At 37.9% G+C, this 24,901-nt stretch overlaps 1 protein-coding gene across 1 annotated transcript in view; it reads left to right on the top strand.

The window, feature by feature from the left end:
• Positions 1–494: 494 nt before the first annotated feature.
• Positions 495–24,901, top strand: part of pparaa (peroxisome proliferator-activated receptor alpha a) — a 58,654-nt gene continuing 34,247 nt past the window's right edge. Inside the window, exons 1-4 of the mRNA XM_081363826.1 lie at positions 495–888; positions 1,739–1,809; positions 4,555–4,600; positions 21,346–21,425. The gene's annotated coding sequence lies outside the window, so the exon portion shown is untranslated. The remainder of the gene's footprint in view (positions 889–1,738; positions 1,810–4,554; positions 4,601–21,345; positions 21,426–24,901) is intronic.

Raw genomic sequence — 24,901 nt, 5'->3', positions numbered from 1 at the left:
GTACAATATTTCATTGTTACAACATACGTCGGCAAGGTAACATGTAGTTATTTATTTTATGGATCAGCAAATGACCAGATATAATTCCTAACACCTTCTTTATTCAAAAATGTTAGTATCAAACATCATGGATGTTCCTGAACCACACTTTTATTTACTGTACTTTTATTTACCTACGATAAATAAAAGCTCCTCAAGCCCAAACTTTTACCTCAGATTTGTCGTCGGTTTGAAAACGAACTGCATATTCGTCGAGCTGAGGTAAATCTGCCGAACGGGTCGACCTCGACGAGCCCGTTAATTAAAAAAATAAATAAAAGCCCACGGCCACCATCATTATATATCCAATGTGAATAAGGGTAAACTATGTTATTTGTGCTGATATTAGATAGGTCAGCGGCTGCTGTCTGGCTCTTGTGTAACGGTCGCTGCGCGCGCTCGTGTGTGTGTTGTGTGTATGTGTGTGTGTGTGAGTGAATCACAGTTAGTTCACCTTAGTTGAACTTGTGTGATCTAGTTCACGGTAGTGTGAGGCTGTTGGTCCGGTCCTGTGGCTGTTGGGAGAGTGAACAGATCTTCTTGATAATGTAAAAAAAATCAAACTACCCTTAAAAGACGCAGTGTGTCGTCATGTTTTTGTCTGGATGGGAAGGTTGTGATAGTTTGCTCACGGACGGTTGTATGTAACGTTCGTGTGTAACCTAGCAAAAGTGTCCGCGCGACACGAAATTTCAGCCTGAACTTGAATAATAACGGTCGTCGTGGTTTATTCACCGATCCCCGACAAGTTTCTTTTGTTTGTTTGTTTTGCCGTTTCTAACAACAACTAAAGGAGTACGAATGACCTAGATGAAGCTAAGAAGCGGATGAAACGCGGACGTAAATAATGTAAGTTTGCCGTTATCATATTGTAGTTGGTCTCGTCGGTTGAATTTTTTTTCTTTCTATTTTTTCTTGTATTTTGCTGTTACGTTTGAAATGATATGCGCCAATGATACGAAGCCGGCATATGGGGCATTATTTAACTGTAGCCTAGTTTTCACAGCTTGTGTTTCTGGCATCAAATGTAAAATATCTGTCGAGCACGCACTCGAATCGAGGAATAGTTCATTTTATTAGTGCACGTCGAAAAGAATAATAGAGCAATACACACTTAGACATAGAAAAAGAGGTCAGTTTCTCATGGCCAGACGTTTTTGTTCACGCTTTTCAAATAATCGATCGTTCTGCTCTCGTTTGGGTTTGTATAGATTCTTCTCTTTTACTGAAGGCACCATGAGACGGATCTAACGTTAGGTCTTCTCGTTTAAAAGAGAAATGAATCTAGTAACGTTACGTGTACTTCATATGTGATGTCTTACTAAAAGATTTCAAACGAATGTCTTTTTTCATGACTATTTCATCCCATCTATTTCAAACTGAGGTTGTCTACAATGTTTCATACAACTTAGTGAAATAATTATTTAATCTCAACTAATGTAATTATTATTTAAATAGATTATTTTATGCCCCCTTTGTATTGAAAATTCATGCTAATATCTTAGTTTACATCCTTGTGTCAAGTCCTCAGCCCCTTTTGGTTGATCATAATGCAGTTATTTTAATACATTCCACTTATTTGACATGGTTTTATTTCCCTAAATGCATAGTGCTATTGTTGTAGACTTTTTTTTTTTTTTTTACAGTCAGTGAGAGTATAGCTTATTCTGAAATGTTAGACTGTGTGTCTGTGTTGCAGTGGTGCTTGAAATGGTGAAAATCTTTCTCGGACTCAACCCAGAGATGGAATGTTCGTCCACCTTTTATCTGGTAAGATTTTATCTTTAAATATACAGTTTTACATTTTTTCAGGGTGAGCAACTCGGTATAAATAATTGAATGTGATAATAATCTGCTGTTATATGCTAAAAGTGAAATTACAGTTTTCTGTACTTCTGTTGTACTCGTACATCAGACAGATGTTAGAATAATGAAGCCTACTGAATAACCGAGGTGCATATATTGCTTTACTGTGTGTACGTGTTTTGTAATGTATTATTCATATATTTGAAAGTGCATGGATTTGTGCATCTCATTTTGTGTCTGTGAGGTAGGCTATTACTTTTAGTTGTTGACTAGTTGAACACCTCTGTGTCTTGCACACACATGCTATAACATGTAAACCACCGTCCTTTGAGATTTGTTATGCTGACTGTGCGTTTTCCACGTCAGGTTATGACGGCCTGCTTATTCTCTAATTTCCTTTAGTTCATCATTTTTTGAATTTGTAATAGTTTCAAATTCGTTGTCAGTCAGTTTGAAGGTGCATTAGAGAAATTCAGCTGTAGTTGTCCTTACCATTGCTTGGTTGTATTTTATGGAAAGCGAAATACCCCCTAATACTAAACAGAAAATAAGAGGGAAGATATTTCATTTTAAGTCGGGATGTTTTAGCTATTTTTTGAGGTTTTACATGAAACCTCAGTCAGATGTTTTACATATGTTTGCCTCTTAATGTGATCAACACTCACTGTAAACAGCGCCATGCATTATTTTGAAGGGCTTGTTTATTTAAATTTTTTCCACAATCATTTTTCTAGTCGTGCACCTTCTGACAGAGGAGACGTTCAGAATGCTGTTGTCAGCACTTCAAAACAACTGGGGGAAAAAAGAGAAAAAGGTCATCAGTCATTTGTGCAATCTGTTTCCACTTGTCTTAATGTTGTCACTCAGCACTCGATTTATATTGCCAAAAATATCTTTTCATTTACATCTCCTGTCGGTGAAATAACCAAACCACCGTTGAGCACAGAGCTTCGTAACCCGAGGCGGAAAGGATCGGGCCAGGTCTATGCTGAGAGCACACGACCGAGGCCAGATTGCATTCAGTAGGTCTGACTGACTTCGTAAAGTGTGTGTGCACACTGTAAGTGTCTTTCCATGACTGGCCCCTGGTGCTACAGCCACGCCAAACTGTCAATCCCACAGGAATGTCTCCCCAAACTCTCTGCAACAGATGACAGAAATTTGGCATATGTTATTGTCATATTCTTTTTCTCTCAGACTTTTTCTTCATCCCTCCTCTGCTTTTGTGCTCGGCTTCAGGTTTTTCTGTGCGCTCTCCCCTTTTTCCCCTGCTGCATTTCAGCAGAGACAGAAGGCCAAGCATGTAATGTGTCAACATGACCTGGACTCCGTACTGTAATCTGAGCATTACGCTTGGCCTTTCGAAATGATTTGATAATGACGCCGACGGCTCGTTACCGGCATCTTTTGCTTAAACACTTTGAAAATCGCCAGATAAATGAGGAAAGCCAACCGAGCCATTTGAGATTACAAAGAGGAGAACAGTCCTACGCGCTCTTTGCTCCGGCGAAGTCATAAATTCATCTGTCTCGTAGCTGGGCTGCATCCAAGCTAGTTTACCTCAGCTAACCCTACGAAAAAAGCATTCATCATTTAAAATTTAAAATGCAATCACCACAGAGAGAGGAGGCGCCTCGGCTAACCTGTCACATTCACACAATCAATCCTCGCTTTTGTGCAGCTCTCTCAGATGATTTGAGTGGCCTGTAGTGTCAGCTGAGGTCAGGGGCGTGTCCTGAGCTTTTAGCCTGTAGCCTGTCTGAAGCTGGCACTAAAAGGTTGCACAGATGTGAGGAAGAGCTGTTAGAGCGCTGCATGTCCGACAGGAGTCTGGAACATTACAGATCACTGGGGGATGTGCCTAAGCTGCTCAGATTCATGGTGCAGCAGAGGACAGTCAGACTGACTGACACACATTCTGTAATCACAGGGTTGCGTTTTACCTGTCATGCAGGGAGACATCAGGTGACGCATTCTGTGCGTGCTCGTCCTCTGCGAGTGCATGAGGTAACTGAGGTCGTGTGTGTGATTTATGTGTGTCAGCGCGTGTGCGCGTTCGTTTTAGAGAATTTGTGGGTATGAGCGAGGAGCTCTTAAGTGCTTGACCTAATTTCGCAGGCAGAGAAGAATTCGACAGTGAAGGCCTTCCTCTGTTAGTGTGAGGTTGCTGTGCTGGGTGTTTCCTCCCAGGGTCTAACAGGAAGCTCATGTTTGAGTTCATTTGAGGACAGGGAGAAGGCTTTTCTTTCCACTGTGGATCATTCTAGAGAGGGGGAGAAAGCCAGGGCCTCAGCTCTGAATCGCCCCTCTGCAATCTGGCATGTGTTTTAGCTCCTTATACTGCTGTATTGTCTATTTTGGCTGAACTTAAGTTTTTTTTTTTTTGCTCCTGCCAAGAAAACATCTATTTTTTGGGCTTACAGTGAGCAGGAGCTGAGATCCCAAGTCAAAAATGACTTAATGAATCCTGTGAGCAAATGAAACAATCCTCTGCAGGGTTCTCTCCTGCTTCCTTTGGTTCGGTTTTACATTCCAGGCTCAACTGAGCCGGGTCGTGACCCGAGAAAATGCTGTGCTGTTTGCGGTGGTTTTGGATGAATATTCGCAGCACAGATGAGCTTATGGACGGTTCTTGAAATCAATTTAAGTGCTTGTGCATTTACATTGAGTTTAAGTAAATGTTCATGGGCTATGATTTGTCGTTCACAGGTTCGGGGACTTTGGACGACTCTGACAGACATGCTTGACTACGCAGGTGAGAAGCAATTTGACAAACTAAAGTGACCATCAACATACAATTTGAAGTGCCACTCCTTGTCACAACTGGCCAGTTTTGTAAAGAACTAAATTCATTTTTTTTTTTAAATAGTGATCTAAAAAAATATATATATATATTTCATTTAACAGATTCTTTTAAGAAATAAAACAGGCATATTTTATGCAACTGTATTGTTCCATTGGAAATATTTTGAATGTGAAAATATTTAAACTACTGTGTGAATATTATATAATTGTGCAAAAGTTGACATGTTTCTTTTACGATAATAATTGTTGTACAATCTTAAGTGCATATTGCAGCCAGTCTGCAGGCCTGCAGTGTTCGTGTGGTCTCTTTGAAATGTGAATTCTGTGTGGGAGGCCTCTCTATTCATCTTCTGTGAACGTTTCATGTTAGTCGTTTAGTGAAGTAAGGAGATATCAGGTATTCTAGACATGTTTTTTCCTAATTAGAATGTACATGATATGTACTGCATAATCCTAAATGTTCTGACACTCGATTACATGTTCAGAACATCATACGCAGATCAAATCTTTCATCAGACAGTGGGGTTGTTCAAATCTAGGGCACGTCTTTGAGAGCTTATTTCTATGGTGGGCAGAGCAGAAAAATGATGAGGATCGACCTGTTAGTCTCCCATTGCATCAGTTTGACTGAAATTAGAGGCAGGTTTGGGATGAAAGGTTTGCAGTATCCTGATTGTCTGAAAATGATCGTTTCAGCGTGCCTGTGCTCATAACCACAATGATCAAACATGATTTATCTTAGTGGTGAAGTTGTCTTATTTGTAGGGTTGGTTTTTTGCTTCTTTGTGACTGTCTTTCTCTAACTCTGTTCGTCGCTGTCTTGTAGGTTGACATGTTGGTTGTTCCATGGATTTCGAAGTGTGTGAAATTAGCATGACATGAACTAAAACATTCTGTCTTTGTGGTCTTTAGCGAAACATCCAGTACCTCCAAAATTATATTATTTACTCATGAGTCAGGGCTCCCAAACTCTCTAAAGATATGCAGTTAGAAGTATTACGTTGCGTTTTTCGATAACCTTAGTGCATGTATTGTGCAGCGGAGAAAAAGAAAGAGGAGACTTTCTTGAAGGAGAATTTATTAAGATGCACTGTCTTTATCACTCAATCATCTAATGGTCTCTTTCACACATTGTACCCATTTCCTTGTCTCCTGCAGTGTGGATGTACTCTCAGGTCATGTGCCGTTTACAGGTGTCATCCAGATGTTTTCTTGCGTGTTCTGATGCTCCCTCTGTTAGTACTTAATGTCATTTTTTGCAGAAACGTTCCTGATGTCTAGCAAAGAGTATCACTCTCACATAAGCTTGAAAAAATAAAAAAAAATTGTGCATAGCTAACACGTGTGGCATAAACATGACCAGCATGACACTGTCACGGCTGGTTTTCTCCCAGTTTTTGCAGTCATTTCCCGTCTGTGTAGAGTGTTCTTTGAGCTACACGCTAAAAGGATAAATAGTTAGAAACAAAATATCCATACGGTGGAACACACTTAGGAATACTTGATTGATGAATCTGTGTTTTTTTGCATAATGACCGCTAAACTGTATAATTGACCCATCCAACCAATTTCTTACATAAATGTGCTAGTTTCATGTCTCATATTTCTTTCCAGTCTCTTTGTTCTCATATAATGAAATTATTTAAACTCAAATCAATATTTCATGTCCATTTATTAATTTATTTTCTTAAATAGATGCATTTATATAATAAATTAAAATGAAAACACACACACACACATACAGTACACTTAATTAACTAGTTAGATCTGTCATGTGACTATAGAATTAATAGAATTAACTGAAAAAATATGGCATTTATTAATATTTGCTGAGAAAAGCCCCCAAATGAAGATTGCAATACATTACATTTCCTTACATTCTAATCTTTGAATAGACATTACAAAAAAATTCAATATATTAATTCATATATGAATTAGTGCTGTTAATGTTTTAACACATGCAATACATTTTTGGCCAGTATAACGTGTTAAATTATTTAACTCAATTAACGCAGCATCCATATTTTCTGTCATCCTTTGGTTAGCCTTACATTATATGATCACACTCTTATTCATGCAAGTGCTTTTAAACCATTCCAGCACGACAAGACAAAAGAGAACGCGCTGCTTGTGAATGTCCGACACACACACACGGCGCACAGAAAGACACGCACCAGTATCGTGCGCACAGACAGCGCGCCAGAATCGAGTTATTTTTTGCGCGAGTATCCTCGTTAAAGCAGACTTAAATTAGTTAAATAAAGTCTTAAATGAACGTACAGAGACTCGTGTGAGATCCTCGTCATGTGCGTCAGCGGCAGGTCTTAAAGTGACAGCAGCCACTAATGCTTAATCAAAGTTAATCAAAGAACAAAGTTAACAGAGAAAATTACTCATTGCTCTTGACTTAAGAACTTTTGTAGCTTTAATAAGGATTAATCTATATTTAATTGATAATTTATGCAGTGCAGACTGTATGACAACTTCATTATTCAATTTCACAGGGTACAGATAAATATGACATTTATTTTGGGTTTATGTGAGGATTGTTTTAAGTTCACTTAAATGAACCACTCTAATTAAAAGTTGTTGTATTTTTTGAAGCCTAATATGTGTTTTTAAAAAGATAGCTTTCAATACACTGTAATGTTGAATGGCTGTAATTAATGTTTAAAATTGGGGGTGGGGAAAATAATTTTCATCAAGACATCTGTCGCTGTATTAATATCTGTGAAACCGGCCTTCATTTATAAAAAGATGCCATTAAACAAGTATTTAAAATATACTGTCTTTGTTTCTACATTAATTTGGAGATTAGCAGTGCAATTAATACATCATAAAATATATTAAAAATGTATAACGACATTTTAATTGAGATTAATCACAGAAAAAAACGTGTGATTTAATCTAGTTAATCAGACAGACAGACAACTTAGACTGTTTTGTCATATCACCCTGTTTTTTCAGCATCTTGCACAATGAGCGCCATGTTTTTAAGATGCTGTGTCAAGTTAAAAATATTACAACTTTGAAGAATTGCATTTGATCTGTTCTGCTCCGTCCAGCTGTAATGCAAGAACCCATTCTTTGCGACTGTGAGGAGCTCCATCTGCTCTCCGTAGGTGCGGTTTGATGGAATTGGAATTTCATATCAATTTCTTATCATAGCAAAAGCTTCCAAATCAACCATTGCAACATCCAGACTTCTTCTGAATACAGTGAGTCAAGAATTTGCACTGACAAAGACCAAATATGGACTGTTTAGTTAGCATAATGATTATGAGAGTCAGAATTCCATCTTATGTAGTAATAAAATCATACAGCTTGAGCAGAACAATGTCCTTGAGACATTTCATTCTTAGAGATCATAATCAAGCATATATTTTTATTACATAAACTTTTTGTTTGGCATGTAATAATTTTGCACAGTCAAAAATAGTTTTATAAGTTTGTGCCTAATGGTGTTTTAAAATAATTTACCTCAGCTCACCGTCAGATTATGTCTATTATGATTTTTATTTGATTGACATGTTCTGACGTGATCATCTACCTATCCGCTAGTTATAATGACAATTGACAAATGAGTAATGTTGTTTGTCACAGCGGCGTTTGTCTTACATATTACATATCCTTTGCTTATAAGTTTTTGTTTTATGCAGAGTAATGTCATTTATAAAAAAAATTATGTTGTTTTATCATTTTTGGAAACTTTAAACATGCTATTTTTTGTCTTAAAACTGTTAAATGTGACGTCTCCTGACTTATTAACTGCCTATCCAGTGTAATAAAGCTCTTTCCAGCACTTAAATTGTAAAGATCCTCCCTTTTCACATTCAAGTGACCATTGTGTTAATTTAAGCAGTTTGTTATTCTATGATGGATTGCCATATTGGTTTTCTGCACAAAGCATTCAAGACTAAAAGTTTTGGCTGTGTCAAAAAGGTGTAAATGCTGGCTCTGTGATGCTATTAAAACATTGCTCTTTGTTTGAGCATCCCTGACAAGGCAACATTGGCTTGACCAATGGCATTAGTTTGTGCACAATTCCTTTTGAGGTGCAGAAATTGTGATTTTTTTTATTTATTTTTTTTTATTCATACGTTCAGCAAATTCTTAAATGAGAATCATGACATGGAAAAAAAAATCCTAAGGGGCTGTTCACACAGGACGCGTTTTTTTCACTTTTCCATTGTTTTTCAATGTAAACACTTTCTAGACCAGCGTCTTTAACCGTTGTGCTCACATCTCACATCGTCCTTTGCAGTGTCTCGAGCATGACAAGGCATTCCAAAATTACGCGTCTCAAGGCACCACTCTTTTGTGTCTTGTGTTTTTAACAGCAAAAATGCATTCTGTGTGAACTGGCCCTAACACAATAAACAAAAAACAACAAAATTATTTTTCATACAAGCATCCAGTGGATCTCATAGATTTGTATTTTTTTCTCTCCATAAGGCTGTTGTTAGTGTTGAGTGTGAAGGCCCAGCTCCAGACGAGGGCTGCTCCATGGGTAGGCCAATGTTGCATTGTTGGCAGTGGCTCATTTGAATAGCCCTTTAGTATTTTCTGTGAGCAAGTCAGCGCCATTTGCATTTGTTCCAGTCACAAAGGTTTACAGGTCAATAGAGACCAAGCTAACATGCATAGGAACCCTCTCTCCTCTTATTCTCCTTTCTCTCAACCTTCTTTTGCCCTTCCTTGGTTGTCATGATAAACTCTGCCCGTCTCCCTGGGAATGTGTTTGTGCATACGTGTGTGTGCGTAGCAACACCTCAGATGTCTGGTGAGTGATTAATTCTAAGCTGGGAATAAGACTGAAGAGAGGCCCCTGGTAACCCTCAAGCAAACACCAACAATAATTTGATTATCACACTTGAACATGCTTATTTAGCCCATGCATGGTCGTGCATGCGTGCGTCTGTAGGTCTGCACACTAGGGCAGAACAACACAGAGCATACCTGATTAAATGGAGCCCATTCAGGACTGTTGTTTGTGAGCAGTTTGAATGGCTGCAGTGCTGACACATAGCTTCTTAGATGCGCGCACATAGACAGAACCAGAAGCCCCAGGTCTTCATAATTAATCCCAGAGTGAGCTCATGGCCCAATCCTCAGAGCTTTAACTCTGTGCTTTCCATATGTCACACTCCTTCATACATGTACACATACGGAGAGAGAGAGAGAGAGAGAGACACTTACACATGACCTTACACTGAGAAAGTCTCTCTTGTGTAACGAGCCCCTTGATTTTTTTATTCTTTTTTTTGCGTGTTTTAAAGAATTATGATTTTTGTATTTATTTATTTTATAACAAGTACCAGTTTAGTTGCATTCCTTTAGTTGAATTAAAGCTATAGTTCACCCCCCCCAAAAAAAAAATTTAAATTATTGTAAACTGTCATTATTTACTCACCCTGATATCGTTTTAAAAACTGATATATTGATTTATTTAAAAAAAAAATGTTTTATATACTTTAGTTATTTTAGAATGCTCTTTTCAATAATGTGAAACTAAATGATGACCAGAGCTATCAGGCAGGATTTTCAGTGAATAATGGCTTCTCAAATAAAGTAGCCTAATTGCAAAAAGATTTTGTGGTGCATTTTGTCCTTATTGGAGCTTGACAGCTTGTGAAAGAGAGCAGCATAGACATTCTGCATTCAATTTTTTTTTTTCTTTTTTTTTTTTTTCTTTTTTTTTGAGTTTGACAGAAAGGGGGAGGGGAATCATATTTATAACAATATGAGGGTGATTAAATGATGACAACATTTTTTGGTAAACTATTCCTTTATGATTATTTTAAAATGTTATAATTAATATCACTATTTGAACTAAACTAGTTTGCAATGTCTTGCTCTGAATTTTATACATAGTCCTCATGTTTCACACATTTTTTTGAAATACATTCATATCTTGCGTAGTAAATATGGCAGTAATGCTTTGTCATGAGCATGGGTGGTTCAAATGTGCTTTAGATATGAAATCTTCTGGTAGCGCAGTGCTGCCATAGCCTACATTTACCTTTTACCTTTATCAGAGACATGACACTGTACTATTGAATTTCTTAAAACCTTTTATTTATTGAGAAGCAAAACATTTTTAATAAAATGTTTCCAGTTCAATCTTGTACAGTACTCATGACCATCTGATATCATGCACTGTAAAATGCGAAAATAAGCATTATTACTATTGAAATAATTTTATTGGTGTTGTCTAATGCAGTCAGGTTAATGTAATCATATTAATACATTAGCATAATAATAACGTTTAAAAACTGTTTTTTTAATTAAAACAATTCACTTACTGTAGATGAACCATGTAAAGAACTTCTCTATTAGTTTATCCAACATTTTCACAGTGCGTGTTTGTGTTTGCATGTTTTGTGTGTGTTTGCCGCAGGAAGGCAATAGTCAATCTGCATCTCTCTTTTGCCCGTTCTTGTCCCCTCTTAGCTGGACGTGTGAATTGCAGCACAAAACGTGGGCTGCTGGATCAGCATGCGTGCTACATAAAGACTGCTTTTGTTATAGCCGGCATGCTCATGACCGCTGGCATCTATAGCCCCTCACCCCCAACCTCACCAAACTGCACCAGGCTGACTAGAGAAACCCCCATGGAGGGAAGGGACAGTGACTTACAAGCTCACACCCCTAAAACTTTAGAGCAAAATAAATAAACTTAAAAAAAAAAAGAAGAAGAAAAAAAAGTGTATTTCTTCCCTATTATTTTCCCTCTGGGGACAATAAAACTTATTTTATTCCATTCCAGATCAAATTTAAGTGAATTTATCTTTTTAGAGATTCATTATAGGATAAAACTATTCTGAGCTATAATGTTCCAGTTCAGCATAACTCACTCTGTTCGCCATTTTCGTTGTAATAATGATTCAGAGTAAAAACAGAAGTTCCACACGTCTTTTTAATGCTATCGGTAGATGACGAGCAGAGAGCGTGCGTGTCTGTTGGGCCTCAGTCGACACGGGCCTTAGAACTGAAACGATGACGGCAGACGTTGCCTTGCAGCTGCCGTGCCGATATTGCACCATGTTCACCTCAGCCTATTAAAGGTTGGGATTCCCATCGGGAGAACGCTCATGCGCAGACAATTAATGGAACAAAAAATAAGAAAAACCATGACAAGATAATACGTTTGCGATAATGAGCCTCCACTGACCTATAATCGTCCTTTTACAATGAATTTTAACCAGAATAATGTCCTTGAACACCAGCAATGACAAGTGCCACATTCTGTGTGGTTCTTCTAAAAATTGGATGTTGTTATATACTTGAGAGGAGACTTCTGGGCCCTTACTGTTGCGATGACCTAGGCAGAGATAGACGTTCCCAAGAAAAAAAGCTGACCTCTAGACCATCATTTGATGGTATTTTTCAATCATTTTTAAGATTGCATGGAACTAAGGAATTTGTTAGATATTTTTTTATGCTATATTAATTAAAAACCAAAGCGTTAGTCTGACTCAAATTATTTGTGCTCTTAAAATTTAACAACTGCATAGTGACTAAATTTAGTCTAAATCTGAGCTCAATTAAAAAAGAAATTACACTGGAAAGTTTATTTCATGGTCTTGCTATCATTAAAACCATACCTCTCTTATGTCTTTATTTAATATAGAGAGGAAATCCAAAGTAAGTAAAATCATCCAGAGTGCACCATTGGGGCTCCGTCCAGCACATCCCTCGCTCCGGTCATTGTCGGTTGTGGGGGGAAGAGGGTTGACTGGGTGTATAAGGTTCAGCTGGGGCAAATCCTGGAGGTCTCGTCCATACGGAGGCGAAGTGATGTGGCACATGCAAAAGCAGGCTTTGCTGGCTTTTAAGAGCCAGAACTTTTTTAAGTGCCAGAACTGTCCCCCTTCCCCTCATGCACACACACACACACACAATTCTCCAGCACTCAGGAAAATAAAGAAGGACTCGTGTGTTAAAATGTATTATTAGAAGCAAACCAGAATGGACAGGCCGTTTGGAATGGAGATGAGAGTTAACATGCATCAGAGGTTATTTAGGGGGGAGTAGAAAGCACTGAATGATGCCTTTGCTGCGTGTTGGGGAAGTATTTGGATACGGACATAGCAATTAATTTGTGCATGCGGTTTAGAGATTGAATATTTGTTGTACATGTTTGAATGCATTAGAAATAATTGATAATTTAACACTATTTAAAACTTATTTAGAAGCTCACATTTTGGTAGACCCTTGGACTGGAGTTCATTTGAGGTTAAATATTTGCTAGTAATTTGTTAGAATAATAACTTTTTTTTTGGTGTATGCCCTTTCCACTACAGCTTGAAGTGATATATTTGGTTTTGTGAGCTGCACATGTCCCCTCAAAAATAGTGCACCTGTTAATTGTCATTTGTGCTCTTTATGAAACTGTCTGATAGTTTTGGAAGTTTCAGAGTTAATAAAAGTGCCAGAGAATCCTGCTCCTCTCTCCAAACACATAGTGCTCAGCAGAAAGTTCGGGAGATTCGAGCATGCGTCAGTTAGCGGCCATGCGAGTGAAGTGGACACGGAGAAAGTCTGTCCTGTCGATCTTTTCTTTTCTTTTTTTTTTTATCTGTGTCCCTTTTTCCCCACATGACTGAATATTTTAAGGTGAGTTACTTTTAGAGTAGTCGTTTTTAAAATGTTTCAGTGTATTTGTAGCTGTCGGATACAGATAAATTACGGTAGTGAGGTCAAACAAACTCTTAGCAAATTAACTTCTATTTACCGGTTGAAGCGGAACCTCCGTGATGAACTCATTCCTAATTAATGTTACTGTTGCCTTATAGTATACAAATAGCACATAACAGCACTTAAATAAGGTAAACATCTCTAACATCTCTAAAATCCTAGCATTTGTTATTTCACTGATTAAAAAAAAAGGGGATAAAAAGAAGTAAAAATCAAATAGAAAAGCATGTAATGTGAGTTTCAGATATGCATTAACAGATTTTTAACCAAGGTTTTATCGTCATTATTATTCAGTAGAATAAAGTTTATTTTTGCATTATTGCAATACTATTTAATAAAGAAATCAACACCTAATAAAATAAATATAAAAACACTACATAAGGAGAGGTTGCATGTTTTAGATAAAGCAAGCATTTAAATAGATTTATTGTTGCATTATTCCTGTTACCTGAATTTATCTGTTAATCTGTTTACATAGAGGAACAGTTTAGGACTTCTACAACTACAATATACAGTGATTTAAAAAAAATATATACAATGTCTTAAATGTCTCTCGTTTTTAGCAAATCAGAGACCGAAGAGCCATTCAGGCATATTCCTCACTGTATTAAACCTATTTTTCATACAGAGCTTTATTTCTTCTGATTCTGGTGTGTATTAGGAATATTTTAATGCTAAAGATTTAGAGCTTCTGCCTTTAAAAAAATAAATAAATTATTGTTATAAATGCTAATAGAAACAAACTTCTGGCTTTGTTTAATCTCCACTGCCTATGAAAGAGAAAGGACAAAACAAGTTCAGGTTGTTCGTTAAATTATTCAAGCAAGGACATAAATTGTACAATCTTTTTTTATCATTCTGTTAAATTAGAAAAGTAGAAGTAGTAGGGGAAAATCTATATTGTCATTTCAAAGTCAAATTATATTGCACCAGGACCCTGATGTTTTTGCCTCAGTAGTTTTCTTTAGTTCTGTTTCTTTTTTGGAAACGACTAATTTTTTTTCCTCTTTTTATGTTAAAATAATAAATATAAAATACCACTTGTGTGTAAAAACAAAAAAAACATACAGACGTTTACATTTTTTCTATCATGATATTTGAATGTCATTCAGCCTTTGACATATTGTGGTCGGTTTGTATCTCTGTTTGCTCTGCTTAATGTGCTTTTTACTTATTTACTTTGTCTGCTATAAATAACAGGGACAAGTGAGTACACTACTAAATTACAGTAAATTTATCTGCAATGAGGCAAAAAAAAAAAATCCCATGTATGAAAATTATGGGAAACAACTTTTCAACATTGTTACTAAAAGCAATTGATCATATTATGTAGTGTCATAAAATAAAAAACATATCATAGCACTATTATTTTCTTTACAAAAAGTGCCCTTTCAGACAATTTTGAAGAAACAAAAGTAGGAGTGGGGGGGCCACTCCTACTTTTGTTTCTTCAAAATTGTCTAAAGTATCGTAAAACACCTGATTTTCTAATGTCTCATTTTTTTTTTTTATCCATATCTTTATGTTTTCATAGTAGTGACATTTTAAAATGATTTGTAAGTGTCGTAGTGTAAAATCACACCATGTAGAAAGTAACATGATTTGTTTCTCTTTTGACTTTTTTACAACTTTTACCTTGATTATATATATGTTTTTGCCATATTTAATTTTTTTGTTTTAAAATTATTCTTCCTCGCAGCCTTTTTGTTTCTGGAATCAATTCTGACCGTCTGTGTAATGGCCTGGCACTCTGAACACACACGTTCAAGGTTATGCCTACTCTTTTGCAGAGCCATACCAAGAACATTGCACCATTTTTTTATTACAAAATATCAAGACTTCATACACCAAAATATGATACTTTTTTTTATAATACAGATATCTACATAATTACACGCAGACAGTCTCATCCTGCTTGCGTGGACATAGGCGCATGCTCTTATCAGAGGTGACCACCATGTTGTCTAACTGTCCTCCATTTTGTGATTTCAGACCTTAACTGTAGCACAGCTGCCCCACCCTTGCGAAATTATGCAGCCGTATCCCGATGGATCCGAAACATTGACATTAATCCGTACTGATTTCATCTGGAATTATTGAGCTTTTGAACTTTTTTTTCCTCATGGGCACAAAATTATTTTCTACTTTATGAGATATTGTTGCTTATGTTCCTTCACATGGAGGTATTCTTACTGCCCTCTAAAAAGCTATTTTGTAAAAAAATATATATATATCAATAGAATCGTAGACTTTTTAAAACGCAGTAGTTTTCATCTGCGCTGCTAGGGCAGGGATGGCAAATTCCTAGACAATACCATACCAGTAGCTTATGATTGATAAATGTCATCTACTCTTCTACTTCTACAGAAGAACAGTTGTCCTCATATTAGCTGACAGGACAAGAGGTGTGTGTGTGTGTGTGTGTGTGTGTGTGTGTGTGTGTGTGTGTGTGTGTGTGTGTGTGTGTGTGTGTGTGTGTGTGTGTGTGTGACATCTTCCATGTTTGTGGTAAAATTGTATCACATCCACAGAATCAGTTGCAGTGACATGTTGCAGTAAATTTTCTTTTGATATTTCTCAGTGTATATTGTAATCCATCATATCTCTTAATTCATAGTAGTTATTATTACATTATTTAAATTAATACATTATTAGCTTACTGTGTGATTTGTATATGTAAATGACTGAAATAGATAACTTGGACACAGTAACCTCCGATAACAGATCACTCTAAATTGTAATGTAGACACGCATTTTCTGTAAAGCTGCCTTGAGACAATATGTATTGTGAAAAGGTCTATACAAATAAATGTGAATTGAATTGAATATAGTTTCAAAGACACTTTTAATTTTGGACAATATTTGAGGATTTAAGGTCGGGTTTTTTTTCGTTTTTTTTTTATGATGAATAATATTCAAAAAGTAAAACAATAAATATATATTTGTTTTAATTGTTTATTTGCTGCTTTTAATCCTTTATTTAATTATTTAATAAAAATGAATGTATTCATTCATATATTCAGCATAAGATTTGAATATTGTTTATAAAGAAATGCATTATTATTATTATTATGTTGTCAGTTGGTGTCAGTCAAGTGCCAGAGCTCCGCTCACGTTTCTGTCAGTGCTGCGGCGAGCCGTAAGGGTCATTAAGCATCTTCGTTCTAACGGCAGCTAGAGGTCAAGGGAGTTAATCGGAGTTGATGGAGGGGCCCTCCGAGTGACAGTCCTAGGGGCTCACCTCTTAATCTCTGTTTGTCTGTGTTTTAGTACTCTTTTCCTACACAAAGCAAACAGCACCCTCCCTCTCAATGGGGACCAGCTTGCTCCCAGTCTAGCACTTCTGACCTGTGGGTCATGCCCTTTGTTCCTTTCTCTACAGAGGCTGACCTCAGATTTCACCTCTGTAATTGAGGAGCCCTGTAGACACGTGCCCACGGGGCCCAGGAGAGACCACCACCGCTGCAATCTCACTGCTACCTCTGTGCTGGCGGAAAAGGGTGTCTGAAAATATGTCGTTTCCTATGGGTCCCAAGAAAAAACGTTTGGCTGATCAAAGGCCAGTTGCATAAACAACCATTAGGCTATGTTAAGACGTCTTGTGTTTGTGTCTTAAGACCAAGTATGACCAACTAGCAGTTTGCCAACGGGCAAGCAGTCTTACTTTTTGGAATCAAATTAGACCAATCTATGTTTTTATGTAACTGATTTCAAAAATGTATAAAGAGAAGTCTTAAAGAGAAAAATTTGATGACTGGTTTTCTGATCAATTCCTCAGTTGTTTTGTTTGTTGTGCAAAATACTGCTAAATTGTCTTTAATATCTTCTACAGATACACCATGCCTTCACATTCAGTCCATTTGGTCATGTTTATGTGGGGGCTTATTTGTTTTATTGAATATTTAACCTATTCCTCTCAATACGTATGTAAACTCTAGATCATTGCCGAGACTTAGATGCTGATGGACATTACAGATTTTAAAACTGCTGCTTTTTTTCTCTTAAAGTGGAAGTTTAACTCAGTTAATGAACTAGGCCACTGACTGAAGGACTGAGATGCTTTTTTAAATCTGTGCCAGGCTTGTCTTGTTGTGTTTTAATTAAGTTTTCGCTTAATGGGAGTGTTGAGAGACACTTGTTTTTGTTTTTTTGCTCTCCCAGAGCACGGATGAAAAATTGTAGGTTAAAGAAGCTCATGTCATGTTAGTAGTTTTTACTCATCTCCACAGAAGCATAATTATGAGTGGAAAATTGCAGCTCAATGATGTGCATGTGCAACACATTCCTTCGGATGCTTTTTTAAGTTTTTCTAGTTGATTGTGCTGGAGACCCCGATGTTCATTCAGGAGGAAAAGAAAATATACTGTAAAGCTCCTACAGATGCTTATTAAAATCTGTGATGGCGAATGGCTTTACATTGTTTGTAAGTATACTTCATTATTTTAGATCGTGCTTCAATCTCTCGTTCCGGTTTAAAAGGGTTAATGTGCATTTTAGTATTCAGTATTTATTCAGAAGGTCATATGCATATGTATGCTGACCATTTTGTATGCTGACCATTTTGATATTCCATAGATATAACCCTCCACAAAAAAAAAAAAAAAAATTTTGATATGTATCTATAAACTGTGTCGAATGCACTTATTAAATGTTGACATTTGGAAAAAGTGACCTGTCCACTGTGCTTTTTAACTTTGCGACGACAGCAACTTGAAACTTGCTATAGCCGTTATCGCTCTTTGGTAACTTTAACTCCAGAACACATACAAGCTTTTCAAATCACATGAGAGTCTTTTTAAAATGATCTCAGCGATGGTGCATTAAAGTGCTCTGAGGTTGAGCCCTGAAAAGTACCATAAAGAGTTTGTTTTGATTGGCGTTTGATCATAGTCTCTGAGCCTTGTGAAGGATGGGGCCTTACAGAACAGCTCACTGTTTGGGAGTTGGCAGCCGACCCAAAACCAAAATTGTATCCTCAAATGAACTTTAATGCAATGTACAACACAACACATGCGCCAATTTGCGACTCCCCATAGTAGCTCCTATAGTAAACAAGCAGGAAAATGAATGCCTGTGAATCAGCAACAGAGAATAAGAAGTAAAATAGAGATAATGTGGTTTAAAAAATGAGAAGGTTGGATTTCGTTGCACATTTTCTCTTGTGAGATGCGCCCTCTTCGTGATTGGCCGACAGACGTGGCGCAATGTGACGTGGACGCGTCGTACCTCGTGCCAGAACATGACCTGTTGCCATTAGGGAATCGGACTTTAAAAAGGAGAGGGCTGAGCGCTTGGAATTTGATTTAGCTGTAACGGTTTTATACGGGTGCGACTCGGCCCAGATTTGGTGTTGAATCGAGGGTGTGGTGTGTGGTATGTAGGAGGAACCAAATATGTATGTGTGTGAGAGTGTGTGTGTGTGTGTGTAATGAGAGGTCAGTGCCATGAGGGAGCCAGAAAGAGGAGGCCGAGAACGAGGCAGGAAAATCTGGGCGGACCGGGTGCTTTCGGTCCCTCCTCCACGTCAGTGTGTGTGTGTGTGTGTGTGTGTGTATCTGTGTGACAGCCTGATGAGCAGCAGCACCCTCCGCGCAGCCATGTTCACTGGTTGACGAGCATGCTTTTATCAACTGTTTAGTTCGCTAAACACAGAAAAGCTGTTTGTGATATTACACTGGCGGTCCGAGGAACAGAATCAGGCACAGGCCCCCCACTAACATGTTTTGGTATGTGTTTTTGCATTCTTTTTGGGCTTGTTCGCATTAGAGAAATCATCTGTTTGAACTTGTATTAATTCGCATTGATTAAACAAAAAAAAGTTTTGCACTAGACAGTACTGGCACGCTTAGCCTACATGAGCATGCAGTAGATGCACCAAGGATTCTTCGTAAAATAAGCTACAGAATAACGAAATCTTGAGTCCGTTTTCTGCATCCTCACCACCGGACTGCCTTACACGCTTGAATTTGGATTCAAAAGGGAGGCATGATGGAGGTGCATCCTAAAAGATTGAAAAACACTATTGGTGGCACGCTCAGCTAATTATTCCTCCACTGGGCGGATTCTCAGGTAGGCCTTGGGTGCAGTGTGTGTGTACGTGTGTGTGTGTGTCTATGCGAACACTGCAGATGATATCTTCCTGCAGACTGTGACAGATGTTTCACCTCCAGACCGTCTCACCCATACGCCTGTTGCTCCTCAACTCCTTCTCGGGGCAATGGGAGGAGGTCCCGTTAATGTTTGCAGATGTAGAAAGACACCCCAACGTTTGCGCACTTCACTTTTCCCAGAATCCCACATCATGGTATGGTCGTCTTTTAACTGCTGAGGGTTTTTGTATTACTTTCTCTTTCTTGTTTCTGATTACTTGTTTTGTTGTTCAATGCATTCGAGCCAGAGAACAGCTTGAAGGGTTGAGTTTAGTTTTGGCGGTGGAGCGTGTGCACGCTCTGTAAATTGTGTTTGAATGGTTCGTAACTGGTGTGAGCGTATGTTTCTGTGCACTCTCCGGGTGAACCGGAGTCTGTGTCACGCTTCCTTCCACTGTTCAGCCCTCCCTCCCTCCCTCCCTCCCTACTCGAGCTCTCGCTCACTGACTGGAGCGATGATTCAAAAAAAAAAAAAAAAGATTGCTCACGTACTCCACTGCCTCTCGGTTTCATCATCAACTTTTTTCCCCCCACTTCATTTTTCCCTCTCTCTTCTCCTCTAATTCCCTCCCTCCTTTTCTCTCTCTCTCTCTCTCTCTCTCTCTCTCTCTGTGCAGATAGAAATGAAAAAAAGCCTCTACCGCTGTTTCCACAGTACAGTCCCCACCCCTTCACCCAGTCTGTGCCAAGAGAAGGAGGGATTTCTACTACTCACAGGATTTTAACCCTGTAGCACAACTGATTGGCTCAAGCAGCTTCTCTGCCACTTCAGTTTTTCCTCTGCGTCTTTTCCGCCACTTCCCTAAACCTCGTCGGCGTGTTCTTCTGCGGTTTCGTTACCTTGAGATACTTTCAAACGGTGCTTTTGCGGCAGTTGGAGGTGTATGCCATTTCTCATCCTCGCCAGGGGTTAACGGATCCTTTCTGTTGCTGAGCTTTGAAAATGGCTGTATTCTCCCTGCTTGTTGCGTGTCTCGGAGAAGGGAGGCGCCTGGAGTTCTATCACTTTAGCGCCACCTCTCTCTCTCTCTCTCTCTCTCTCTCTCTCTCTCTCTCTCTCTCTCTCTCTCTCTCTCTCTCTCTCTCTCTCTCATACACACACACATACAGTTCTTTTTCTCTCTCTTGCTCTTTCCCTCTCTTCCCTCTCTGAAAGGAGAGCGGGAGGGCGGTGCGGTGTTGGAGCTTTTTCTGGGACAGGTGCCAATTCCAAACAAAAGACATAAAAAGGCACTGAGTGAGAGATGCCTCGATCGTAAGAAAGAAATATGTTGCACGATGAAACGAAAGAAGTTTGTGGTGACCGAGTGCGTGCGCGGTTGCGTGCGTTCAGCTGAATAGAAATGTTTGGAGCTAAGATTTGAAATACTTTTCTTCTCTATCTCTCTCACAACACTCTCTCACTTCTCTGGCGCTCTTCAGCCACTGAAGGCATTTCAGTCATGGGGGGTGGAAAGGGGAGGGGGCTCGGTTTTCAAGCTTCTGAATTATTCATACGCCTGGGCCAATGCTGCGATCGGACTGGCTGGGACATTAACATGCAGCGGACATTCTGTTTGTCTGTTTGCTAACATTCCTCATTCAAAGACTTGTTAACTGCAAGATGGGCCGACACGCGTCTCTCGGGCTGCTATTGTGGCCAGGGCCTGGTTGTCCCAGATCAGGGGACCGCAGGCAGACGTGTAGCCTAGCACTGGGGACACGCAGCTGGGGTGGAAGGATTGGCTTGGCCCCCCGGCCTACCTCCTTTGGTCCTTGTGCCTGCTGTGGAAAGCTCACTCCCTCTTCTTTTCCTTCTCTCTCTCTCCCTCTCTCTCTCTCTCCCTGGCTCTCTCCTTCAACACAGGACTGGTGAAGTGAGTAGAAAAGGCCTTCAGCACTTGTCCTGGAATGTTTCTATCTACTGATGCATGTCAATATTATGGGGTAAGTTGCAATTTTTTTTTGTTATATGTGGTATTTCTGCATATTTACTTTGTTTTTAGTTTTTTCCAATGTATTTCTCGATTCAAATGTTTTTTTTTTTTTGGTCTTTAGAATGTGTGCGAAATATTTTTCATTTTGGTTTTTCGCTTTATACGGGGGGGAGAAAACGATTTATGAATGGTACGATTCCTAAGGAAAATGGCGTTAGGGGATTGTAAAGGCATTTCATATCAGCACCTAACAGACATGATGTACCTCTGTAGTCGACCTTCCACAGTGCATAGTTTTGGGGTTAATGTTTTAGTGACTGAGAAGAGGTACACTTTTTGGGAGTAAGAGTTTTGGGTCGTGTTATCGGGAAAAGGTGTTTAAAAATTAACCTTTCATTTTCTGATGCATTCCTTGTGTGTTAACTGGAGCACTTTAACAGTGAATGGACCTCAGCTATTTGCGTAGGGCCTTGTGTTTGATTATCACGTTGTACTGTTGTTTATCTTATGAAATGTTCATTGCGATTAATATTTAATGTTATTTTTATATTATTATTGAATTATAACATGGGCGCTTATGGATAGAAGCATTGTATACGCCACGTCAGAGGTTAGTTTGCGCAATTATGTATTAAAATTAGAAGAAATGAGGAAGTATTTTGTGTTAATTATTTAATTGCTCAAATGAGTGTTATTATTATATTTTTTTGGTTGCTTATTTTAAATTATTTCAATGGAGATGTAAAGGCATGCAAATTCAACTAAAAGTTGTCAATTTGACTCTAAAATATATTATTGTTTAAATTTACACTTTGCCCATATTTCGTTTGAATTTAGCGGAGAACCATTTTTGCAATTTATAAACATTTTATCCTGTAATATACATTCTAGTTGTGTACTCAAAGAAGGCATTTGCTGAATCTGAACGATTTATGTATTATTTGAAGTCTTTTTTTAAAGAAAAACGTTTTGTAAAGATGTCTTTTGTTGAATTTTTAGGTTGCGTAAAATAAAGTATAATCACAGTGTTCTTTTTTGTTACACACGCACACACTGTCTCTCTCTCTGTCTCAATAACACACACACACGTTTAAAAAACTCTCTTAAGGCCCTTTTGTAATTGAATAATTTATAAGTAAAATGTTTAGGGTCGTTGAGATTTCAGAATTTAACAGCTGATCTCTGGGTGATGATTAAGGATCATTTGACATAAAATAGCATTGTGTTTGATTTATACATATCATGTATGATTTACAGGCATAAAAGTAAACAGTTGTGTTTCATCGTTCAAACTAATGATTTTGGCTCATAGCAGGCTGTTTATTAGCACGAGTGAGAACGCCAGGGGCAGTGCTGATGAAGTGTGTTGGCACAGAAAATGCACATTGGGTTGGCAGTGCCCTCCCCCACCCCTTTTTTTGGTTGTGAATGGAGTGTTCCAGAGATGATGTATAGTGTAAAGAACAGAGCAGGTGGCATCATCTAAAGAACGAAGAGGGGGGTTGGCGCAGGAACAGATTTTCAGGATAAACTTGCCGCTTTTAGTCATTTGTACTACAGATTTGTCTTTTTTGTGTGTGTGTATGTGAAAATGTATGTGGTTTACATTTTCAACAGAAATGCAACAGAACAACAATTTTCAACAATTTGCAACAGAAATGCTGACTAGTTTACACTTTAAATAAAGATGAAACATTTATTCTTAAAAATGAACTGAAATTTTAAGGATTAGGATTTTTTTTTTAAATGTGCTTGTGTGGGATCTTTTTTATTACATTTTGCAGAGAAAATAGAAATGAATGTGTGTCAAGCTGGGGCAAGGCATTCCCAGACGTGCCGAAGAGCAGCGAGCATGTGTGCACTAACTGAGACACCCGCCCTCGCTGTCACATACAGACGTACACACACTCTCTCACACACACCCAGACACACTTGCTGCCATGTGCTCCATAATAGACCTCTGATTCAGCCCTGAATAGAGTTCCCACGCCTCAGTGTGTGTGTGTCTGTAATAGTTAAGGGTGTAGACCCCCCCACCCCAACCCTTTTCAAAAGATACTTGTGTACTCTCACACACACAGTCTAGACTAAAGATGTCTCCTTCATTCTGTTTAGAGGTGTATTTTAGAAGCTACACACTGTGAATTGATAATTAGTTGATTTCAGATGAAGTTCCAAGGGTGGAATTTAATGCAGGATATGTGACAAAGTGATCGAAAAGAATCTCATCAATGTCACTTACATTTTTTAATGTTTTGGATTTCAGGTTATTTTAATTGTCAGTTTAATGGAAATATAACTTATGTGTAATTTCAGTTCAACCGCATAAGATGATTTGCACTAAACAGCATTACTGATGCAAATGCAATTGTATAATGATCATCCGAATGCAGTATTAATGTATAATTATTATTAAAAAAAATAAAGAAAAATCCGTAGATCGAGACATTTTCTAGCAGAGAAGGTGATGGACACTCGCATACTTGTGTGTGGATGTCTCCAGTATTTTAAAATAATTTCATGAACACATATTTGTTCCTGCGGGTTTTCTTTTTTCATGCAGAAAAAAAATTGTTTCATTTTATTTAGTCAACTTAATTTGTGAATGGTTATATCACTTGAATATTGACTTTAATCTAAAGACAATTTAATTTAATACTATCAAGAATAATAATAAAAAAAAGTTCTTACAGTGTTTGAGATATAGATTAGTTTTAGTTAAGGAGTTTTTAAGCAGTAAGTTGGAGTGATGATTGATTATGTTGAGACGCTTCTTTTTATGACTTTAAAATGCCTTCCTTTGGGAAAAAAAATGCGCACAGATGTCTTCAAAATATTAGAAATATTGTTTGCTGTATTGCTAATAATTTTGTGCTCCGGAAATACCATAAGATATATTTCATTTTAAACTGAAAATGAATGAAAGAGAAATGTATCCATTTAGTGTTTTTCAAATTTTCGATTTATATTTAATTCATTAAATGTCTCTTCTGAATTGTAAAGCAGACCCACAGAAAAGTGTAGTGTAGTTTCCATATCTAATTTACACCGTTCATAAATTACGAAAACAAGTATGACCACTACAAAAAAAAGTTTTTAAATGAATCTGTATAACTAACTCTATTATTTAAGTTTTTAACCACTGCGTGTCTTTTTAGAATTTGGTTATGATGGCAGAAGTAGACATTTTCTTCGACATTTCTTTACAATCAAGATCCTTAAGCCGGTAAACTCTTATAGACGCTATATAGTGAAGTGAAAAGGAACGGAGTAAAGGGCTGTGGGGTCATTTAGGGATAGCAGTACTCAACTAACTTGTTTCCCATGGGCACAATAGGAGCCAGACATGATTGGCAGGTGACAAAAGGTGGGGTGGAGCTGAGTAATTGTTCAACACTAAGATGATGTCATGGGCAAGTCTTGAGACCAAGAGCCGCTAACAGTCTTAGCAAAGGCTTGAATGCTGTTGTGTGATGGTTTGTGCTT

The sequence above is a fragment of the Scardinius erythrophthalmus genome, assembly GCF_964197995.2.
Source record: "Scardinius erythrophthalmus genome assembly, chromosome: 4".
In the NCBI taxonomy this organism is placed as follows: Eukaryota; Metazoa; Chordata; class Actinopteri; order Cypriniformes; family Leuciscidae; genus Scardinius; species Scardinius erythrophthalmus.
The sequence above is the reverse complement of the archived record's forward strand: the minus strand, read 5'-3'. Positions and strand labels throughout refer to the sequence as shown.